Consider the following 22,210-nt stretch of genomic DNA (forward strand, 5'->3'; position numbering starts at 1 on the left):
CTTGTTCCTACCAAGTTTCATTTCAGCTTAGCTTACAATGCATTAAAAAGCCATATTTTCATGATGTTTAAGACCTCATTGCTAAGTATGCTAATCCAAGTCTAAAAACACAGAATAAATTACTCAGAAAAGCTGCTCATTGGGAAAGGGTTATTCTGTTATAGACAGCTTGTATAGAAAAGATGTCTCTTCAAGGAGTACCTCTAGAAGGAGGAAATCAAAAGCAGCATCCCGTGGGGAATATGTGTCCTTCGATACTGTCCTGGATCCGAACTTACAGAAGAACATCTTTACATTCATGCAATCTGAATACATCATAATTTAAGTGTGCCCTGGGATGTGACTATCATTGTTTGTGTTTCTGGAAGTATTTGTTGGCAAAATGAAGCATGGGCATCTGACTTCAGCTGTGGGAGCTGCCATCTACTCTCTCTGCCACTACCTTACTGTGTGGCCTTGGGCAAGTTCTGTAATTACACTGGGACCTTGTTTCCCAGCCCTGAAAGTCATAATAAACATCCCCCCACTCACAGAAGGTTTTCTGTGACACTCAAAGCCAGCCACTAATTCTGCCTTTCTCCTTTGTGCCTTCTTAAGCATTAATTTTGGTGAAGTTGTTCATTGTGATAAGGGCTTCTCTGGATAAGGGCAGCAGTGAGGTCTGCAGTGAACAGCCAGCACTTGCAGACGTGTGAGGGAAAGACACTGTGTTATTACAAACAACTAATTACATTATTAGTAAGTTCATTACTGTTTCCTGCTGAAAGGATCAGTATTCAGAGACTGATGCATTCTCTGAAGAAATCGATGGGATAAAGGATTTGTATTCATTTCTCTGGGAGCTCAGTAGATCCTTAGCTAAGACAGTGAATGGCTTAAAATATTACTTAACTGTAGTTACTGTGCCTTAAAGTAACAGGTGAAGTGCAGCATGAAATTTTGGGAAAATTTATCTATTTAATTTATCTAAGGTTTTATTTCCCTCAAGCAATAAAAGCTTACAGCTGTGTTGTTGTGGGGAGTTTTTTGTTGGTTTTTTTGTTTGCTTGTTTGTTTGTTTTTTCCTAACAGGTAATTTTTAGAATATCTTAAATATATGTGCATTTTCCCTCTCTGTGAACTGCTCTGTTGCCTCTTTAGGATGCATCTTTCCCAATAATATTCTCATTTCCCAATAATATTCTCACTCTCTCTTGCCCCCCTTTCCCTCCCTTCTTTGACTCTGTGGAAATAAGCTGTTTCATACAATACCACAGTCTACAGAGATTCTGACATTTCTTTATTAACACACAGGGATACAGATTAACATTTTGGTTATTCATCAAAGATTACTCCAGTATTGAATAGTCATTACTATTTCATCTTCCCTGCAGTAGGAACACCAAGTTCTCAAATAAACAGAAGGAAAGCTGCCTAATTTCACTCCAGCATTGGTACATGCCACTACATATTTCTTGTCCTTCCTGCTGCAGTTGAATAATTCTCTCTAAGTATACTCCAAACCCCAGTGACTGCCAAGGTACGTTGCTGAGCTGAGTGAGTAGTGCTCCAGTGATGAAAAACTGCAGGATTGTAGTAAATTATTGCTAAATTAAGAGGACCAAAAGCTGGATTTTTGGAGGTACAGGATCGGTAACATTTATAAAAAGTTAGTTTCTGGCTTTGGTAAAGCACTATTCTTTCCTCCAATTCATTACATAGTTTTGCCATTTTATTCTAAAGCATCTGTACTGGTCAGTGCTAAGGGGAAGACGTTGGATACAGGAATGCTATAATCTGTCGTAACATCTCATTTTATGAAATATCAAAACCCACAGTATATCTCTGGTGCCCCAGCCCCAGACCTTTGCTAATTTTTATAATGTGACCACAAATTGACCAACAGTACACGTTGGATAAAGTAGTATGACTAGACAAAACTACATTGATGTGTTGCTCTTTTGCAGTTGATTCTCCCTGGAAAGAAAGTAAACAGAGGCAAAATATAGTCTGTTGTATTTTCTTCCTTTTACAGACAGCTGCATAGGATTTCCACAATCCTCATAACCCATCCTGGAGATCGTAACTGGCATAATGAGACTTGGACAAGCAGTTGATATAGTAATTTCTGGCACCACTCCTTTAATTGGGACACAGGCAAATAACTGTTGTTTTTGGGGGGGATTATTAATGTTCAGATGTAAAGGAACCCCTGAAAACACAGCAGACCAAAAGAAACAGATGCCCTTTAAGGCAGAACTATGGATTAGTCTTCCCTAGCCTATCAGCTCTGTATGATATGAAACTTGCTATTTCTCACTGCTTTTTTGTTTAGAGAAGAGATATCATACTAATCCTCTCAGGATCAAACAAGCAATAGAGAATTTCATATAATTTCCCCAAGTAAGACCTGAAAATAGGTGTCAGGAAGATGCATTTCTTTCTGTTCCACTCCCTAAGATGATGGATGAGTAATGCCAGTTTGTGCTTTGTTAGTGCATATGTCTGTGTTTGTTCATTTAAAGAAAACAAGACTTAAAATTTTAATGTAAAATAAGTTAAAGGGGAAAGAATGGAAAAGTAGATAGCCTCTGGCTTGGTGCCAAGAGCAAATTCTAACTCGTGTTGAGGGCAAACCTCCTGGTCAGCAGCCAGGAACTTGTTATTCAAACAGGTTTATTATCATGCTGGTTCTAGAGTGAAAGATCATATGAAAACAAGAGCTGGTCAGGGACATTGTGTTTTGCCGGAACAAAGCAAGAAAATACTCAAGAGGACTTCTCATTGTGTAATCCAGCACATTGTAATGCACTGTGCACTCATCCGAGCATCAGCAAAGGAAAAAATTCCAATAGTCATAAATTTGTCGCACCTCACAGGAGATGTGTAGTGACACCAGACCAAAATCTGCTTCTGTGTGAGGATAAGAAATCCAGAAAAATACTTCTCTCTCCCAGTAGAGCGACTCTGGATGTACATCCAGAGCAAACTGACACCAAATTCAGCCTATTGTGTTCTGTTTTGTTCTTGCTTGTTAGACACAAAAGACAACTGCATTAAGATCTTCCTGAGCTGCAGTCCCCAACCGATCTGTTGTAAAGAGCTGTCCTATTCTCAGGACATATGATTGGCACATACAAAAATTACAAGCGACTTTTAAAAATGCAGGCTTTGAAAATACATTTACTGAAAGAATGCATATTGAGATTATTAAATGAAAATATATTTTCATAAATTCATGCCTTGTTGAAATCAATGTCGAGATTTCTATTGGGTTCATTGGAGCCTGGGTTTCTTTATTCATATTTTAAAGACATCACTGATCATTCTCCAGGGAAAACTAGGAACTTCCATGGGAAGATTAAATTTGCTTTTCCAAGTGATTCTTGTCCCCTCTAGCTAGCAGAAAAATTGAATGTAGATTCCATCTGTGGGTTATATATGCTCTTACCTAAGGAAATAAATTGGAAAAAGAAGAACAGGGCACAAATTCCTTCTTACTGCTTAATAAGCAGTTAGGATTTCAGAGCCTGCAAAGCTGGTATTCTTAATTAAATGAGTAATGTTTTTCCACTATTCCTGGTCTCCTGTAAATTAATTACTAATTGTTTTCAGCAGCACCCATCTGTGACAAGTGTGATTAGGAGATTGAGTCAATTATGAGATCACTCTGAATTTACACCAAATGTAACAAGAGTGAGGGAGCAGCTGCCTCAAATGCGAGGTGAAAAGATTTTGAAGGTACTTCAGGTCCCCAGTAAGCATACATACAGCATGAATTCTTGTTCTATGAATCACAGTGTACTTAACAATTGTTTTTCTGTGCTTTGCTTTGCAGAACAAATGAAGCTTGCTTAGGTTCTTTTGTCCCCAGTAACCTTGCTAAAACTCTATAGTCACCTTGGAGTCTTTAGGTGCCCCGTTTTCAGATCCTGATTATTTTTTTCCCGTGCCTTTTGAAGAACTCTTCTCAAGTGTATTTCATTTAAGATCTACTTTCTATCTCATACAAAGAGATGACTAAATGTAACAGCTTAAAAGGAACTAGTTCTGAACTGCTCATCACCTAGGGAAAACATTCTGAAGGGCTCTCAAGAGCAAACCATAGAGAGAAATTGGTAACTGTAGAGGTAATATAGCTATGTGCTGTGAGGATACAGGGTCTGGGAAAATGTATCACTTTCAGAATTTCCAAGAATGAGCTGCTGCAAAAATGTGATGCTTTTGATTGAATATTGTGTGGTTTAGGTGAGAAGTGTGTCCTGTCATTTTTTTGATCCTGAGAAAGGAGCCCAGAAATTGTTCACTAGTGGTTGGGAATAATGCAGTTTCTCTGATCCTATGGAACTGTCCTTGTGTTCTGTTTTTCTTGCAAGTGTGTACAGCATCCCACATCAGATAGGTCTGTTTAAGACCTATGATTGCAGCAGGCAGTCAAGGACCAGCCCGCCAGCTGGAGAAATCCAACTGAGGCCTCTTGATTTTGATGGGTGGCTGCTGAGCTACACCACTCCAGTACCCAGCCCCCTCATCTTAGGATGTAACCAATTACAGCAAATAATTAGGTTTCCTCATCCTTTCCAGATCCATTCTGTAGTCTATTTTTAGTAGTCTTTCAACAGTAGTTTATCTACATGCTCAAAAACTATCCAGAAGTCCCTTCCTCATAGTGATCCTAACAAATAGTAGTTATTCCTATTTTCAGTCTCACCATCTGTCTTACCAAAAAAAAAAAAAAAAAAAAAAAAAAAAAAAAAAAAAAAAAAAAAAAAAAAAAAAAAAAAAAGCCATTTGGCTAATTTTTAAGGTCTTTGGAGGGGTGAAAATAGATCTTTCAACACCTTCATGTTTCACAGAGAGCCTTCAGGGTCCTTCTTTTTATTTATGAAGGTCCACCTTGCAATTAATGGAAAACCTTTAAGAAAACGTGCTATTAATGGTACTTCACAAAAGAACAAATATCTAGCAAGTGTTTGCTTAGTCCGCCTCTAGTGTGTGTGTGTGTGTGTGTAAACCTACCAAAAAACCCCAATGGTTTCCAAGAACAAGTGGACACCTTCTCAGCACCAAGCTCCCTTTGTTAATGTCAGCACAGCTGGTGCCATTCAGGTTCAGGAGCAATCTGCAGCAAACAGTACATTCAACTGTGTGATGCAAACCAGTGCAAGCATTTTCTTCCCACCTTTCTTGAGAGGTCTGTATTTTTAACAGACACTGTGAGTTCCTTGGTTTGATATTGTGATTATAGAAAGCAAAAAGAGCCAGAAAGCCATTCCCTGGGAAAATGCTATTAAAATGCTTCAGCAATTTACTTGTTTCCAAACTACAGCTTGTAATAGGCTTTATTAACAGCCTCAAAAGGGAAAAAAAAAAAAAAAAGGACAATTCAGAATACAATGAACTGGGGTATGGTCTTTAGAATTGTCTGCCAATGTTGAGAAACATAGATGTGATCTTTTTTTTGGTGGGTCTAATTTTAAAAGACATACTGGGGAGAGAGAGGTTAAAAATATGTATTTCTAGTTTCTTCTGCTCTTTTGTCTGGGGCCTAATTCTAAACTGTGGAACTGATGCTCTTGAGGGGACTGTTTTGGTTTTCTGGAAACAAAACAACAAATTTTTGGTTATTCCCAGTTGAGAATGATGGGGACTGAGGGGATGAAGCTGTGTGTCTGTGTGTACGACACATACACTCCAGTGTAAGCTGCTTTTCTGTTTTGATTAGAACAGATGATTTCCCCAGAGCTGCCCTGGGCAAGATGTCAAGGTGAGGCAGTGGTAGGAGACGGTACCCGTGCTGCACGGCGCGGTGGCTCCAGAGAAATGTGATAACAGAAGAAGGGGCTGCCCTGGCCTGGAGACAAAGCAGGCAGGGCATGAGGGGAGCAAGCATCTACAGGTGCTGCTCATGTTTCCCTTTGCCTAGAGCTCTGCTCCCTCCCTGGGCTCCCAGGCACAGAGAGGAATCGGCGCTGCAGGGACCTGCCCCCCCAGCAAGTCCCAGGTAGCAGGGATGCAGTGACACAGCATGGGCTTTTGAGCTGGCAGGGCTGTTCCCCACAATACAGGCATCTCAAGGTAGTTTAATTCCACTTTTTATGCTGGCTGTGGGAATAGCTCAAGAGATACAGGGTGGCCTGAGGCCTAATTGAGTCTGATCTAGTGTAAGTCAGAGGAGCTGACCTAGGGTAGGACAGTCCTACATGCAAGCGCTGAAACGCAGGTTGCTCCCCTACTGCCAGGAAGGCAACTGCAATGTTTGCAGTGCTTGATGTGCAAAAAGAAAGCCCTCTAAAAGGCATTACCTACTATTTCAGGTAGACACAGTAGTCCTGTGAGTGTGCTAGCTGGCCAGGAGAACAAACAAGTAATGACCTGTCATAATGCACCAATGCCAGGAAGCATCCCTGACTGGGATAACTGGTTTGATCTCCTGTAGAAGAACTGTCCAGAGCACTGAATGAACAAGCAGTTGGCAGGGGATTCCCATATAAGACAGAGTTCTCACTGCAATACCCAAATGGCAGCTTGGAAAATTCATCATCACTGAGCACAAAGCCCCTACTGATGTGTAGGATGAACGTATTTTATTTGCAGCGTAAAAAGGACTCAGTTGGATTTTGTGTTGTGATGCCTGCATCTTCCTGTTTTATTGATGACTGTCAGTGTCAGTCATCAATGAGTTTATGTAATGGGAGAGCAGCAAGTCCTGGGAAGGAAGAGCCTGGGAGAAAAACAAAGAAATAAAACTGCCTGGGTCATGTCAAAACAATTCTTTGACGATGAGAGAGGTGACAAAAGATGGGAGGGAAGGGGGCGACAGAGCTGCTGCCTTGCTGAGATAAAATAAGCCCTCTTACTGTAGCATTCTAAAAACACAAAGTCTTGAACAAATGTGGCTACCAAGGAAGAGAGGAAGATGACCTGATGTCTGGTAAAGCAGCAAGATAAATCATTCAGAGGAACATAAATAAAAACACAGTGAGAGGAACAATATTTAGAGATGTGTGCATGAGCAAAAGGGAAAACTGCCACTGACACATCTAGGAATAATGCCACTAAGACAGGCCAATCCTCTGCAAAAGAATGAGGTTCATGTGTTTTGGGAGACTCCCAAAGTGGATTTAATTTCATGAATAAAGAGATTTCAATGTTTCTTTGGAAATTGTCCTTTACCCTTCTTCTCAGGAAGTGCCAAGAGAGAAACCCACGGCAGAGGAGAAAGGAAAAAAAAAAAAAGCACAGAGGTGTTTAAATCATTTCAATGATGAAATGGATCTTAAATGTACCGAGAAACAGCTACAGGACAGTTAAGAAGTAACTACTGAGCACTAAATACTAGACTAACTTTAAACAGGCTGACTTCACTCTGTTCATCTCTTCCATCTGAGGAGATTTCCAGGGGTAAACAGTGGAAAAGCAAGGAATGGCATAGAAGCATTCACTGAGAGAGAGAAAATGTATGAAAAGCAGAACACATCAAATAGTCGTGATAGAAAAGCACAAGCAACATAGTTGGAGTGCTAAAATACATACAAAGAAAACTTTTGGACTAAGTATAAATGCATATAGTCATGTGGTCCATCAACTTGTCTTTTGTTGTTGTTTAATTTCTGTTATACTAAAGGAAATACAATTTAGTTACATCCTCTGTAAACTGATGAGTCTACATCAAAGATAACAGATTCTGCTTTAATGTCTCTTTATAATAACAAAAGCTGCAATGTCTGAAATATTTTACTAATGATACAGACACAACATGAAGTAAGAGTTAACAATAACCTTTTCCTCTAGAAGTTCATGATACTCTTATCAGTGAGTGTACTGTAGTAATGTCCATAGGAATAACCTGGACTCTACAATACTGTCCCTTGGAAAGTGCTGTTGTTCTGAACAGTTCTGGTGGGCAGGCTTGATACGGTTACCAAGTTCAGCCAGCAAAAACCCTGCTTGCATTTGTTGTATTCTCTCCCTCTGGGTTCTTCCATAAAACCACACTGTATATAAGCTTGAGACCGTGTTTCCTAAGGAATGGATCATAATTGTTAAGCCAATCAGCAAAAGCTTGTGAGCTGTCTTGCTTTTTTTATACCACATCAATTTTTGCAGCAGAGGATTGCAGTGCTGATTTTAGCATAAATCATTAGTCATTATTTTTTCAGCAAAGACTTTGACAGCTTGCTTTGTGTAGTGTAGTGGAATATTCCACAGGATGACAAAGCAAACATATGTTCGAGGATCTGTGCAAGATGCTAATTGCAACAGGGCATGAGTCAGGTGTGGGAACGTGGTACAGTGCTTTCAGTAACACACAGAGCCTTTCATTCTCCAGAGGTCTTGCACTTAATTTATTTTTGGGAAGATATTCTGTAATATTATCACAGATGGGGAAGGAAAAGAGATCAGAATTGGCAGCATTTTATAATATTTTACATTACTGTAAGACAGCAAGGAACTCTGGTTCATGAAATCAGTCAATATTTAAGGTTCTTCTCTTTGAATGCTCACAGCCGGAGCAGAGGTTTTGCCACCCTGTTCTCCCATCTGTACACCAGTTCAAAATGAATCATCTGCACTAGTGGACAGTGAAGAGAGTAAGTGCTTTCACAAAATGGCTTTTTTAAAGAAAACCTTTAAAATTAAAGCATAACCATCTGTCATCCTAAAGTGTACATACACTTTTCACCTTCAGAGAGCTTTTCAGGCATCGACTAATTAGACCTTGGGACCTAAGAGGATCATTTTTTTTCCCAATTAAGACCGAGAAGACAGCAGGGGCATCTTGTATCCCTGCAAGGAATTTAGGCTCCCTGTGAGGCAGGTGAATTGCAATCCTTTTGTAGTAGTCAATATTTTCAAACAGGAGGGTATAAAGTTGAGCACTTCTACCACTATTTATGCACTTGTGACAAATTAAAGGCTTGATTCTTTTTTTCACAACTGCTGTACATCCAAATTATTCTATTGGCTTATAAATACTAAATGTCCAATTTAAATAGCAGCTGCAGGCGCTCAGTTCTTTTAATATTAAGTCATTAAAAAGGGTGTGAATTAGACCCCAAAAAGTAAAGTGTCCATTGATTAGGTAGCTGAAATGGAAAATATTTCCCATGCTCTAAATGTTTTTTAATTGATTTGAGAAATATTTTATTTTTAATAAAAATAATATATATTTTATCTATATTATAAATATGTTATATAAAATATTTTTCAATTAGATTATTTGTTTTATTTTATGTGGTATCAAAATTACCTTCTGGTACCACACTTTATTTTATGTTGTAATTAATAAAATATTTAATTTTCTGCATTGGTTTAAAGAATAAGAACTTTAGATAGCTTATGTGTTGAAAGCTCGTGAGCTTTGCCCTGGTATGCCATTTAGAAAGCCAAATTAAAAACTTTCACAGTTTTTGTTGACTAAAAAAACTTCATATTTCAGCAAATAGATCATTCTCAGGCTTGGAAGCTAAACCCATGACATTCACAGGGTGATGGTAGCTCTCCAAATGGAAACCGTGGATATAAACTCCGCTGGTTCAGGCTAGGGCATTTGAGGAACCGCAGTCCCCAGCCACCTGCCTTGCCCCTTCGCCAGAGATTGCAAGCTCCACAGCAAATAAAATTTGCCACAGAGCTACAGCAGTTCATAAGTTATTGTAAATACCGGTTTGCATCTTGTCTTTAAGTGCCAGGCTGCGGACCGAGGCTGCTGCTTCATGGCCTGTACCAGTCTGACTGACTGAGCCCTACCCGACCCTTGTCCTCTCCTCCTTTGTAATTGTCATCTGGGAAGGAAACCTGCTCCAAAACCTTGCCAAAGCACGGCCTTGCTTAGATCAGAAAAGGCAGGGGAGAAGGGAACACTGAAAACTAGTGAGCGATATTGAAAAAGGGTAAGTAGAAGAAATGTGGTGTAGTGACCACAACACTTAAAAAAAAAAATATCTATGAAGGCTCTAACTTCAAGGCCTTGACAAAAAAACCTGACAGTACTTCGAGCTATTGAATAAAAAGAGGACAGCAAAAGGGAAAAAACAACAGGAGACACAGAAAATGTAAGTATGTAAGAGAACTCCATCAAAAAACATTAAAAGTCATTGAGAACAGTGAATTTCCTTCATTGGGTTATAATAGGACACGATGTTACCTACAAGACCTTTGCCTGAGCTTTTCAGAGTTCCTATAAGTCAATATAGTCAAGCAATGATGTGAATAGTACATAGTGTTTAAAACCTTTCAATTTCTCTGAAGAGTTGCATGCACTGAAGTGAGTTGTTTTGAAAATTACCATCCAATTTTTGTATATGTTTGTTCTAAATTAACTTTACTTAGGATATCATGCTATCTAAGGAATGTGTGTTCAAAGGTTATGAAGTTTTGAAAAGCTCTTTATAACCAGCTCTGAAGCCTCAGAATTTTTTTTCCATGGACAGTCATTTTCAGGCATGAGCATTACACTCCTCAAGAAATATGCAAAATAAAATGTGACAGCAGGGCAAAATATTTTATAGGCAAAGCGACTTTCCATAATAATGGAATAATAAATGCAGAAGGGGGAAAGGCCAAGTGTGAATGCTGAAATGTATTCACAAGTGCGTTTGTGCCACTTCTGCAGCTGCTGGAGTGCCACTTGTTTGTGTGGATTCATTCTGCGAAGCAGTTGAAGTTAATCGCCTCACAGGAAAAGTGGGCATCCAGCACACCCCCAAGCAGTGAGCTTGTGCTCTCTATTGCTACTCTGCTGACCGCAGTTACTGTTGATCAATTAATATTATGAAAGAATTAATATGGATAATGGGCAGAAAAGCCTGTTATTTCCTGTTATCTGTCAAAAAACTTGTAAGTCCCAGGGAGGGTTTGCTAGTGCAGCACTATTTGCCATGTCACAATTTGGAACAGAAGAATTTGAGCTAGATTGGGAGTGATTTGTGCTGTGCCATTGCTGGAGACAGCTGTTGCACTGTTTCTGTGACTTTGTACCTGCGTGCTTTCCCTATGTGTTTACAATCTGTATTTTGGAGAAAGGATGGCATTTATCATGAGTTTGGGCAGGGTTTAGCTTTCATCCTTGTTGACATCCCTGTAGGCTATTGAACACTGATGTTCCCCAGAAAGAATGGAACATTTTTTTAAGGGCATGTAGTGATAGAACAAGGGGTATTGATAGGTTTAGAGTAGATATTAGGAAGAAAGGTAAGATATTAGTAAGAAATTCTGTACTGCGAGGGTGGTGAGGCACTGGAACAGGTTTCCCAGAGAAGCTATAGATGCTGCAACTCTGGAAGTTTTCAAGGCCAGGTTGGAATGGGCTTTGAGTAACTTGGTCTACCAGAAAGTATTCCTGCCCATGGGGCACCCAGTGGCAGACAATTTTTGAGGTCCCTTCCAACCCAAACCGTTCTATGAATCTATGATTCTATGAACTTGTTTTCAATATTAAATATCTGTAGTAGTACGTGACATGGCTTAGCACTCTTCCAACCTCAACTGTACATATAACAGAGCTTTTAAATTGATAAAATAAGTCACTTTTATCAAACATTAATCTATATAGAACACAAGGTGACTAGAGAATGGGTGAATGTTAAGGAAGGTTTGCAGCCTGTAGAAGGAGTGAACAGTCCCTAAGTTTTGGAGCTTTTCTTGTTTTGAGTTTTCTACGTTTTGTGTACTGGCCAGTAATGCTATTAGCTACAAATCAAGCAGGATAGCAGATGGGTAAAGAAGCAGAAATCTCAATCAAAATGCAATGAGTTTCTTTACAAGGCTAGATTTGTTAATAATATCTGTGCTGTAGTTGTATCAGGAGACCTCAAATGAAATTGGAGCTGAAATATACTGGTTATCTACAAATGCACAGAGAAAAAAATCTGTTTTGGAGAACTTACAGCTTAAACTGACAAGATTAAAAAATAAACAAACTAGTAAATGAACCCACAACAACTGAATAAAAGGAAAGAAAAGGAAGAGAGAGTGGAGGAAATTAGTTCCCAAAGCTTATACAGTTCACCCACAATTCCATGGTGGATTAAGGGCTTATAGTTGAGTCAAAACTCAGGAGTTCCAGTTCCCTGGCTGCCCAGCTTTGTCCTTTAAAGACAAGGGAATAAAAGGAAGCCTAAAATGAGTAGAAAACATACTGATACCTAATTGTGGCTGAAACAAGTAGGAGGTTTTATCATAAAAAAACTCTGACGATAGATATTAGGAATGTTGCTGTGTGGTGGAAAAGAAAACACAGCATGCAGCAGACAACCCTGTTATGTCTTGGAAGGGTGATCAAAATTCCGCTAGTGTCTTCTGCAAGGACTTCTTTTGGTGGTGTTTTTTTTTTTTTTTAAGGCAGACATCTGTACTTGGAGCTGCTAAGAATTCAAGTTGTCTTGTAGTCTATGCTAAACTGTCCTCACAGTTGTGGTTGAAAAATGGTTGCTGTTACAGAGAATGAGGAGGGCAAATCCCTCTAACAATCACACAGCCACCAGCTGGCCAGGGCTGGGAGCCTGCCCAGTGTTGGTGACCTTCCTTCATCAAGGTACAGAGTTGGATGTCATGGTCTGTAACCTGAGATGACTGGCAATCAGCATCCCATTCCCTAAGTCAAGCATCAAGTACTTTTATTCATTACTCGAGGGTGATCCAATGCTGTTTCTACCAAGAGAGCAATTTCTGCTCATTTCTGTGATGGGTGAATTAAATCCTAGGAATTGAGGGTGAAAATGCACTCACTGGGACATTCCTTCTATCGGAAGCCTTTCACTCGGGCAAACTATTCTGCCACAGGTTCAAGAGTGAACACGGTGAGAACTGCTCAGGTTCTTTGTTATTTAAATAGATGTGCAGAACTTCTTATCAGTCATTAAGAGCTACTAGTAGTGTTTACATCTCAGTCAAACAGTAGCAGACTGTGATGAAATCACATCTAGACCTTATTGTTCATGAACATGCTTGTTCTTAAAAACAAGTACTTCTGTATCCTCACTTTTTGGGTACAACATTGTACACACTGTTCTACAAAGAAATTTTTTTTTATGCCTCTTCACTCTAGTATTCACCAAAGCTTATTATACTAAGGTTGACACACTTGAAGGATGGGATGCCATCCAGAGGGACCCAGACAAGCTCAAGAAGTTGGCCAGTGACAATCTCGTGAGGTTTAATAAGACCAAGTGTGAGATGCTGCACCCGGGTTGGAGCAACTCCCAGTATCAGCACAGGCTGGGGGATAAACTCATTGAGAGCAGCAGAAGAAAAACTTGGGGGTTCTGGTGGATGAGAGGCTGGACAAGAGCCAGGAATGTGCACTTGCAGCCCAGAAAGCCAATTGTGTCCTGAGCTGCATCAAAAGCAGCGTGGCCAGCAGGTCAAGGGAGGTGATTCTGCCCCTCTAATCCACTCTAATGAAACTCTACCTGGAATGCTGCATTCAGCTCAGGAAGGACACTGACATGTTGGAGCAAGTCCAGAGGAGGAGCACCAAGATTATAAGAGGAATGGAGCACCTCTTGTACGAGGAAAGGCTGAGAGAGTTGTGTTTGTTTAGCCCAGAGAAGAGAAGGCTTTGGGGTGACCTAACTGGGGCCTTCCAGTACCTGAGGGGAACCCAAAAGTAAAGATGGAGAGAGACTTTTCACCAGAGCACATAGTAACAAGACAGGGAGAAATGGATTCAAGTAAAAGAGAGTAGGTTTAGATGAGATATTAGGAGCAAGTTCTTTACTATGTGAGTGGTGAGGCACTGGCACAGGTTGCCCAGTGTAGTGGTTTTGAATCTAGGCCTTCCTTGGTGATCAGGTTGTAACCAAGGAACCAAGGTCATGTTCCCAGTATTCCATATGATTTTACGTAAGCAAGAGTATAAATAAGGAGAGAGAGGAAGCTCTCGCTCTCTTTCTTCCGGTGGACCCAAGGTGGAGGTAACTCTACTATCGCTCTGCCCGGGTGAGGGAGTGAGGCCTGGCGTGTCTGGTTGGCCTTGAGAGGCGGACAGTGCTGGTAGCTGTGTAGTGTGGCTCGCTTCCTCTCGAGGGGAGTATTTAACTTTTTGTCCCTTTTTGTCCCTTTTGTATCCCTTTTTATCCCTTTTTTCCCTTTTCCCTTTCCCTTCCCTTTCCCTTTTGGGGAGTTCCCTTTGGTTGGTAGTGTGTATATAGTTTTCTCTCTCTATATATGTAAATCTTTCATTTAAAATTTATTCGGTTTGGGTTCTTTTGGTTTTTTTCCCGGTCGGCTGGGAGAAAGTGAAAGGGAGGGGAAGGTTTTGTCCCCGGGGTCCAGGGACTTGGCTGGGAGCCAAGTCCAACCTGGGACACCCAGAGAAGTTGTGGATTCCCCATCCCTGGAAGTGCTCAAAGCCAGGTTGGATGGCGCTCTGAGCAACCTGGTCTAGTCGAAGGTGTCCCTGCCCATGGCAGAGGGATTGGAACTAGATGATCTTTAAGGCCCCTTCAAACCTAAACTATTCTATGATTCTATGTCCTGAAGAGTTAGAATCCTTCAAGTTAATATATAGAAAAGCAAGTAAGTGGCAGTAAAAACAGTTTGTAGAGGTATGCTTCTCTTTGTAGAAATACATTAGGTTAATGGAATGAAATCTCTCAGAGCCATTCCTGACCTCTACATTTTACCGCTTGTTCATGCTTGGATTTCATAACTAGTGTGATGTTCATAGGTATTGTAATTTCACAATCCTAACTTTTAACAGCTATTTTATCGTAAATCTATCCAGATGAGATGGAAATGATCCATAAACAGACCAAAACTACTTTTTTAAATGAGATTATTTGTAGGTTAATTAAAACCTGTCTTATGTGAGATTTATTTTTTCATGAAGCTGGATAATCTGCAAAAGTCCTTACCTTCTCCACACATGTTATATACAAATGAATATATAGCAGCAGATTTATAGTCTGAATAAGTAGACTAAAAATGAGTTATAATAACCTTTTCATCATGCTGACCCTATTAAATTGTCCTGGACCAAATGCACATATATACTTATATATGAATATAAAATACATACATATAAAAAACAAACCGGTAATTCTAATTTAGGACTGAAGTATGGAGATCTGCAAGCACACTGCACCTTAGAAAAATGAGATTGAAGTTTCTGAAACAGTTCATTTATATTCATGACATATTTTCTGAATTTAGGTCAGGTCTTCGTGACCTATTAAAAAGTATCTAATAGCCTATACATGCACAGTTCTGATACTCAGTTCTTCCCATGTTCATTCTTTATTCTGTTGCAGAATAATTTACCAGAGGCCAAAGCTCAGCACAGCATTGTCACCAGTAGAAGGAATGACCCAGTAAATGTGGTTTTCACACTCTGGTCACAGGGCTTAATTCACCCCTCATTGAAATGAGCATATACACAGACAAAATGTACTCATTCAAACACAATAGCAGTGTCAAAATAAAAAGAAATTTATCTGTGGATTCTAAAAAGTCAAAATGCAATAATAATCCTGTATCTTGTTTCTGTATCACAGCCAGCATTCTGATATGCTTGAATGGTTACAAACAAGGTTCTGTGGATAATTACCTATATACTGTTAAAATAATGCTACTAATAAAGCATACAAGCACACTAAAATCCAACCATCTTTGCTATTGGATGTAACAAAGTCAATCTTGGACAACTTTTTCCTCAGGAAGGTTTTGTCCAGAAGCACTATGACAAAACTCAATTTCTTCAAAAATTGTCAGGAACTCCTTCATCTCAGGATCCAAGTTGATCACTGTCAAAAGTGATTGGATGGCTTTGATAATTTCTACAGTTTTGGGTCATTCAAGGGGAGATTTCTACAGGCCAGATTTCAACAGGTTACTACTAGCATTTACTGGACTATCCTGAAACATCCTTGTTGTCAGCAGAGCCGTGCAGCAGTCTTTCCTGGAAATTCTTTTCTCTATCTATCTATCTATCTATCTATCTATCTATCTATCTATCTATCTATCTATCTATCTATCTATCTATTTCTCTCTCTCTCTATATATATATATCTAATCTATCTACCTATTTATCTCTCTCTCTCTCTCTCTTTGTGGCTGAAAGAGCCATACAAAATAAAATGTTCAGTTCTTGGTGTTTCCTGTTCCTGCGCTCCCTCTTCTGGCTTTCTAGAATTATCTATAAAACATCTTGGGCCCACATCATATGATCAACTCCAGTTTTGGTTGTAAACACATCAGTTGTAATGATAATGCACACTCTAGTAGCAGACATCACAGAAGGGACTACTACTAAATTAATCAGGAAATTACCATAGCAGCCAAGTGCTTCTGTACATATCAATTCTGAGTAGATGTTCCCTAGACTTTTGGATAGCAAAAAGAATCCTAATGTTGGTGCAGTGGCTGCACTACTGTGGATATTAGATAAGAATATACAGAAAGCTTCACTGGAGTATGCTGTCCACATATCTAATTTGCCCTTTCTCTCGAACAGTGCAGTAGAACGGTGTGCTGAAATTTGTCCCCAGAAACGAGCAGATCTTTTTTCCACAAATTTTCTTCTAAATTATGTTACAATAGCACTGTTAAATAAACATTCTCCTGCACTGTTCAAAGTTCAACTATTATGGTAATATACAGCTGAAATTGATTTTAATGATTTTCATTGCTAAGCCTGAGAGAAAAACAAAAACATGGAGAATGAAACTGTTCATTTTATGTATTGTTCATTCTTAATATTCTTACAAACATGTTTCTTAAAACCATATATATGTGTGTTTATCCCCCTTGTGACCATACTAGGAAACTGGTCCTGAGCTAATATTGGAAAATGAAGTAAACAAAACTTTCTTGCACACCATGTGCAAGAAACACTAACACTAATGTTATATTTACAATGGTCCTTTATAAGTTGTAAATACTTCTGGTTTCCATGTTAAGCACCAAAATCCAGGTAACAAATACAGAAAAAAATGCTCATTATTATGAAAACTGTTCAAATGCAAACTGACCAGCCATTAAGTTGCTATGGATATTATCTCTCTTTCAATAATCTCTGTGCATCTGCAAGAAACTCTTGAGATGATTTGATAAGTGTTTTCAGTGTATTTAATAAAAAATATGTTACATACAGACCTCACATCTTCAGTGTTGGAGTTCTACCTTAATAAAGCAACATGAAAAGGTACTTCAACATGTATACTAAAACAGGAACCAGCACATTGCATTTCAATGTGCTAAGTCCATCTTCTCCATGGATTTTAACATTCAGTGGCTTTGCAGAAATGTTCTTTGATTGCAGGGAATTCCCACCATGGAAAAGTTTCAGAATGAAGAACCGTGGTGTTTCCTGCCCCAACTCCACCATTGTTCTTTGCTGTCACCTCTGCCACACACCTGCCTGAAAGGTGATGGAGGAAGATTGATCAGGCAGGCAGTTCCTACATGCCTGAAAAGGAGTTTCCATGGTTTTGAGGTGCACAATTAGCCGCTGTCATTTAGTGGAGTCTGTGCTCTAGTGACGATATAGTCATCTGTGACTTAGGTGAGTCATGTCATTTATTGCCTCACACTGGAGTATTTGCTCAGATCTAGCATATTGCTGACACAGTGAATTACAGCCTAAGGGGAGAATGAAGTCCCATTCCCCTTGCCCCAGCAAATCCTAGTCAGCGGCTGGTACCTTGTGGTACTTTCAGGGCAATGAACCTCGTAAATGTCAGATTATGCATAACAGCATTACTATGGTCTGACGACCTAGGTGTTGCAGGAGAGTGGTTTTATAGGAAATCACTGGGAATTATTAGCCTGCATAAAGATACTCCTATATATGATTACATGCAAGATTAGATCCAGTAATTCTGCAAGTTTTGGTCTTCATGTATGATGTTATAGTTCACAATGAGTACATTTTGTTATACCAGACATTAAAAGTTACTGTATCACAGCCAGGCTTCATGGCTACCAGTTCTTATCAAAGTGTAATATACACGACTTTGGGGGAAAAAACCCCAAACACCACCCTCACTAACTGATATTAGAAGATATAATTTGATGGCTTACAGCATCACATATCCTAAGTAGTCTGTACAGTAGCTGTGGGCTCAGGCATTAGAGAAAAATAACAACTCTTACTGAGTACTTTTATTTTAGGGAGACTGAGAACAAAATCAGAGCTCTTATATTTGTCTTTTCCGGGGAGCGAAAGCCACGAGTTGAGCGCTCATCTCTCAGCGGCTTTAGCGACCCGCAGGGATGCTGGAAGCGCCAGGGCCTGGGAAGCAGTGGGTACCCGGCAGTGGGGCCGGGCAGGGGTTGCGGAGCGCAGCTGCGGCCGCCCCCCCGCGGCCGGGCCCGGCCCGGGGCGTCCCGGTTCGGCTGGGCTGGGCTCCCCGGGCGACTCGCTCGCTTTGGGGGCCAGCAGAGGTGCGCCGCAGCGTGCCCGCTGCAGGGCTGCTCAGCAGCGGCTGCTCTCTGGGAATAGAAGCGACATCAAAACATTAATAGTTATTCCAAAGGCAAGGAGACAGCCCCAAACCCCTCATCAGAAGCTGCAGGAGGAGACACGTCAGCCACACCCCCGCGCGGGGGAAGTGGTGCGGAGGCGGGAGCGGGTGTCGCCCCCCGCCCGCAGGTGCTGCCGAGCAGCGGGACCCCTCGGCGGCGGCCGGCCCGGGGCTGCACATCGCAGCCCGGCCAGCAGGAGGAAGGAAGAGGAAGTGAGAGCGGCGGCGGGAGCCACCGGGTGCCTGTGCGAGCCCCGGGATGGGATAGCGCCGGGGGCAGCTCAGCGCACCGCACCGAGGAGGCGGCGGCGGGAGCGCGGCTCCTGCGGCGGGGGAGGCCCCGCTTTGTCCCGCGGGGCGGGGGGAGCTGCTCACCCGGGGAGGTAGGTGAGCCTCGGGTCCGGCGGCGGGGCGGGCTGCGGCGCCGGCCGGGCGGTGCAGGGGAGCGCGGGGAGACGCGGAGGCAGCGGGGCGGAGGGGCGGGACGGGGCAGGAGAGCCCTGCACCTGCCCGCGGCGAGCGCCGCAGCCGGTCCCCGCAGCGGGCGGTGGGGCGGCCGCCGTCGCTGTGAGGAAGAGGAAGCGCAGCCTTGTGCTTGTCAGCGCGGCGGGGCCTCGGCCGGCGGCTGCCGGCGGGAGGGCGGCCCGGCCCGACCTGACCCGCCTCGCACAGCGGCTCCTCCCGCCGCCCTGCCTTCGCCCCGGCCCGCGGCCGCCGCTGCCACAGCTGCCCGGCGCTCCCCGCCGCGACTTCGTCGGCACCTCCTCCTCCGCCACCGCCTCCCCCCGCTCCGTCCCCGCCTCAGCCCCCTCCCGTGCCCCGGGCAGCCCTGCCCGCCCCCGGCTCTGCTTGGTGGCCGGAGGCCGCTGGTGAGGGGCGGCGGGCGGGGGCCGCGCACCTTCGGGCTCCGGTGGGTGAGTGGTGGCGGGACGGTCCCGTCGGTCCGCGGTGTCAGGGGGGTCTGGGAGGGCGTGTGGGGCACCCGCCGCGGCCGGTCCCGCGTGGGTTAATACGCGGGGTCAGGCCCGGGCGGAGACTGCGGCCGCAGCAAGTGTCCGCACCGCCGAGGGCGCCGGTCGGAAGGAGAAGCCTCAACTTTGAAGCAAGTGCATCCCCGCAGGCAGCCAGGCTCCAGGCTCGGCGTTGGTACCCAGCCGCCGCCTCCGAGGGCATGCCTCACCCGCGACCCGGCCTTCGAGAGCTTTTGGTGGGCTTGGGGTGTGTGTATATGTGCGTATGTTCCTTTTCCGAAGTTTGTGCTCATACAAGTGATTAAACCGCTGAAGAATTTCACATGAAATGATTGTTCTGAAATGTGGGTGGTGATTATGCAGAGCCACGGTGCACAGCCTTGTAAAGCAAGTGGGTAGTGGGTCCAAAAAGTTATGTTTGTGAAGTTTTTTTGGCCCAAAGCCTTTGCAGAGTTTATTTTGAATATCTTTTCCTTGCAGAACTAATACAACTGTCCAGCTCTCCCCTGAGAACAGTATAAAGTAAATATAGGAGTTCCTGAAAAATAACAGTGAGTACATTTCAAATCAGTAAGGTTTTGTTGTTAACTTTATAAGAGTATCTCTTAACCTGCCAAGGCTCAAGATGTGTAACAAACACATCAAGAGTGCCAATGATAAGAACAGTGCAGGAAATGTACCGTGTGTTAATTGCTTTAGTATAAACATGGTTGCCTATGAGCTGTGTTTCATGATACAGCAGTTACAGTGCAATTTCAGCAAGGGATGTTTTGAAGTCTATTCATAAGCAAATGGATTTTCTTTTGCTTTTGTCACTCAGCTGCCTGATAGCCCTTGGTTAAAATATTTATCTTTTGGGAAGAGAGGGAAGTTGAGTAAGAGCTGTGCTGCGTCCCCTATCTGTGACAGAGGATGTTGATTCCTTCTCTTTCCCCTTGCCTGTTTCTCTTCCTTTACCCCAAATACATGCATGCCATCTCACCCTCAGTTATATAATCTTGTAGACATTTATGGATCATTCATTGTTCACATCAGTCCCATTCTTTCCATGTCATTCTTGCTTGATTGAGTGGCTTAGGCAGAATATTACACAGTAAAGAAAAATTCATTGAAATTTACGTAAAGTTCTTCAACTTTGAGCTGCAGATTTGCTTTCTTTGAAGGTTTTTTCCCCTGATTCCCACCTCAGGTTTTGGGGCTTTTTCTTGTGGGTTGTTGGAATTGTTTTGTTGGGGGTTTTTTGTTTGGTTTTTGTTTGTTTTAGTTTTTGTTTGTTTTGGATGTTTGGTTGGGGTTTGGTTTTGTGTGTGTTTGTTTGTTTTTGATTTGGTTTTTGTTTGTGTTTTGTCTGTTGTGTCCCCCTTCCCAGTTAAGTAGGTGGTAGGAATCTAATCTGATGACCAGTAACTAGATAGGGAGGAGGAACAGCAGTGGTGACAGCTTGCTGGTAAACGTCCCTCTTGAGTACTGGTAGCAAAAGATCCATTAATGCACGTCATAAAGCTGTTGAAAGTATCACAGCAGCTTTTAAAAACTTACCAGTCAGAGAAAATAAAGATTAATATGGCTAAAACAGGAACGTGGTGTGAAATGAGTATTGATGAAAGAAGCTGTCAATGCAGTCTGTGGATCTGAGTGTGTGAGTCGACCAATCTAGAGGTGAACCTGGTTGACAGTTTATTCATACTGAAAAGGTCGTATAGGGGTAGTTGGCTTTCTTTTCTCTCCCTCTGTAATCTCTTCAAAACTCACTGTGCAGTACAATACTTGCCTTCTCTGTAGCTTGCAACTTTGCTGTGAGTATCATTGTCTGAGGATTATTTTTTTTAATGAATGATGGGTTGGGGGGTGGGCGAGGAAGAGAGCTGGTTTCCATACAATTTTGATATTTTTTCCTTATATTCTCTCTATGACAGGCAAAAATTAAGAGGTGCACAATTCAGAGGGATTTTGATGAAGAAAGAGATAGGAAAAACTCTTACCTACTTACTCTGTAGCAGTCTTGGTCACTGAAAGTATCTGCATTTGCTCAGTCATTATATAACCTGACCATGCTGTTCTTAAAAACAAGTGCTTCTGTATCCTCCCTGTTCGGCTACAACATATTGTGTACATTGTCCTACAAAGTTGGTTTTTCTTAATTCCCCTTTGCCCTCGTGTTCATCAGACAAAGCTCGTTATGCTACATAAAGGTGTAACTGTTGCTGAAACACTGCTGTGTGCATTGTACACTTCCTGACAGCAGTGCTGCTGAGCAGCGAATGACAGATCAAGAGTAGCGTGGTGTTCCACCCTTCCTTCCGCTCTTTGTTTTTTCTACCTAGTAGAAGTCTCTTTGATTTTAAGGTTTGGGCTCATAGACATGCATACTCAGTGTCCAGCCTACAGAGTGGTGTTAGAATATGATCTCGTGGTTTCCATGTTGATACACAGGGAGCAGAGCTCTCATGTGCATGTGTAAGATGTGGCTTTCTTCTTCTGATACTCTAGACAGCCTCAGTATGGATGGAGATTTATGTCTATAGATTTAACTGTAACTAGGAAAAGTTTTCCACAGATGTCTGCCAGTGCACCTGCACACTAAAATGCAGTGTTCTCCTGTTCCAGTGACAATTTTGGGAGGGTGTTTTTGTATATTTCCAACCACAACATTTCTAATTCTGTGATTCTCAGATAAGGATTTGCTTGGGACTTAGATGAGGCCATCAAGTACAATTTTCTTCTTGAGCTGAGACTTTACTGTCACTTGGTAGTCTGTTTCCTCAAAATCAATGATCTCTTTAAAGTTTA

At 41.9% G+C, this 22,210-nt stretch overlaps 1 protein-coding gene across 2 annotated transcripts in view; it reads left to right on the forward strand.

Annotated features, from left to right (window-relative positions):
* The first annotated feature begins 18,809 nt into the window (after positions 1 to 18,809).
* The window catches only part of ELMO1 (engulfment and cell motility 1), a 311,383-nt gene continuing 307,982 nt past the window's right edge, over positions 18,810 to 22,210 (forward strand). The window contains exons 1-2 of one of the 2 annotated variants that reach the window (XM_027891987.1): positions 18,810 to 18,832; positions 19,901 to 19,971. The gene's annotated coding sequence lies outside the window, so the exon portion shown is untranslated. Of the gene's footprint in view, positions 18,833 to 19,313; positions 19,364 to 19,900; positions 19,972 to 22,210 lie in introns of those variants that run through there. The other variant, XM_027891995.1, reaches the window with a different exon arrangement.

Source organism: Empidonax traillii, unplaced genomic scaffold (assembly GCF_003031625.1).
Source record: "Empidonax traillii isolate 1590-97213 ecotype Southwest subspecies unplaced genomic scaffold, ASM303162v1 scaffold14:size4059594, whole genome shotgun sequence".
NCBI classification, from domain to species: Eukaryota; Metazoa; Chordata; class Aves; order Passeriformes; family Tyrannidae; genus Empidonax; species Empidonax traillii.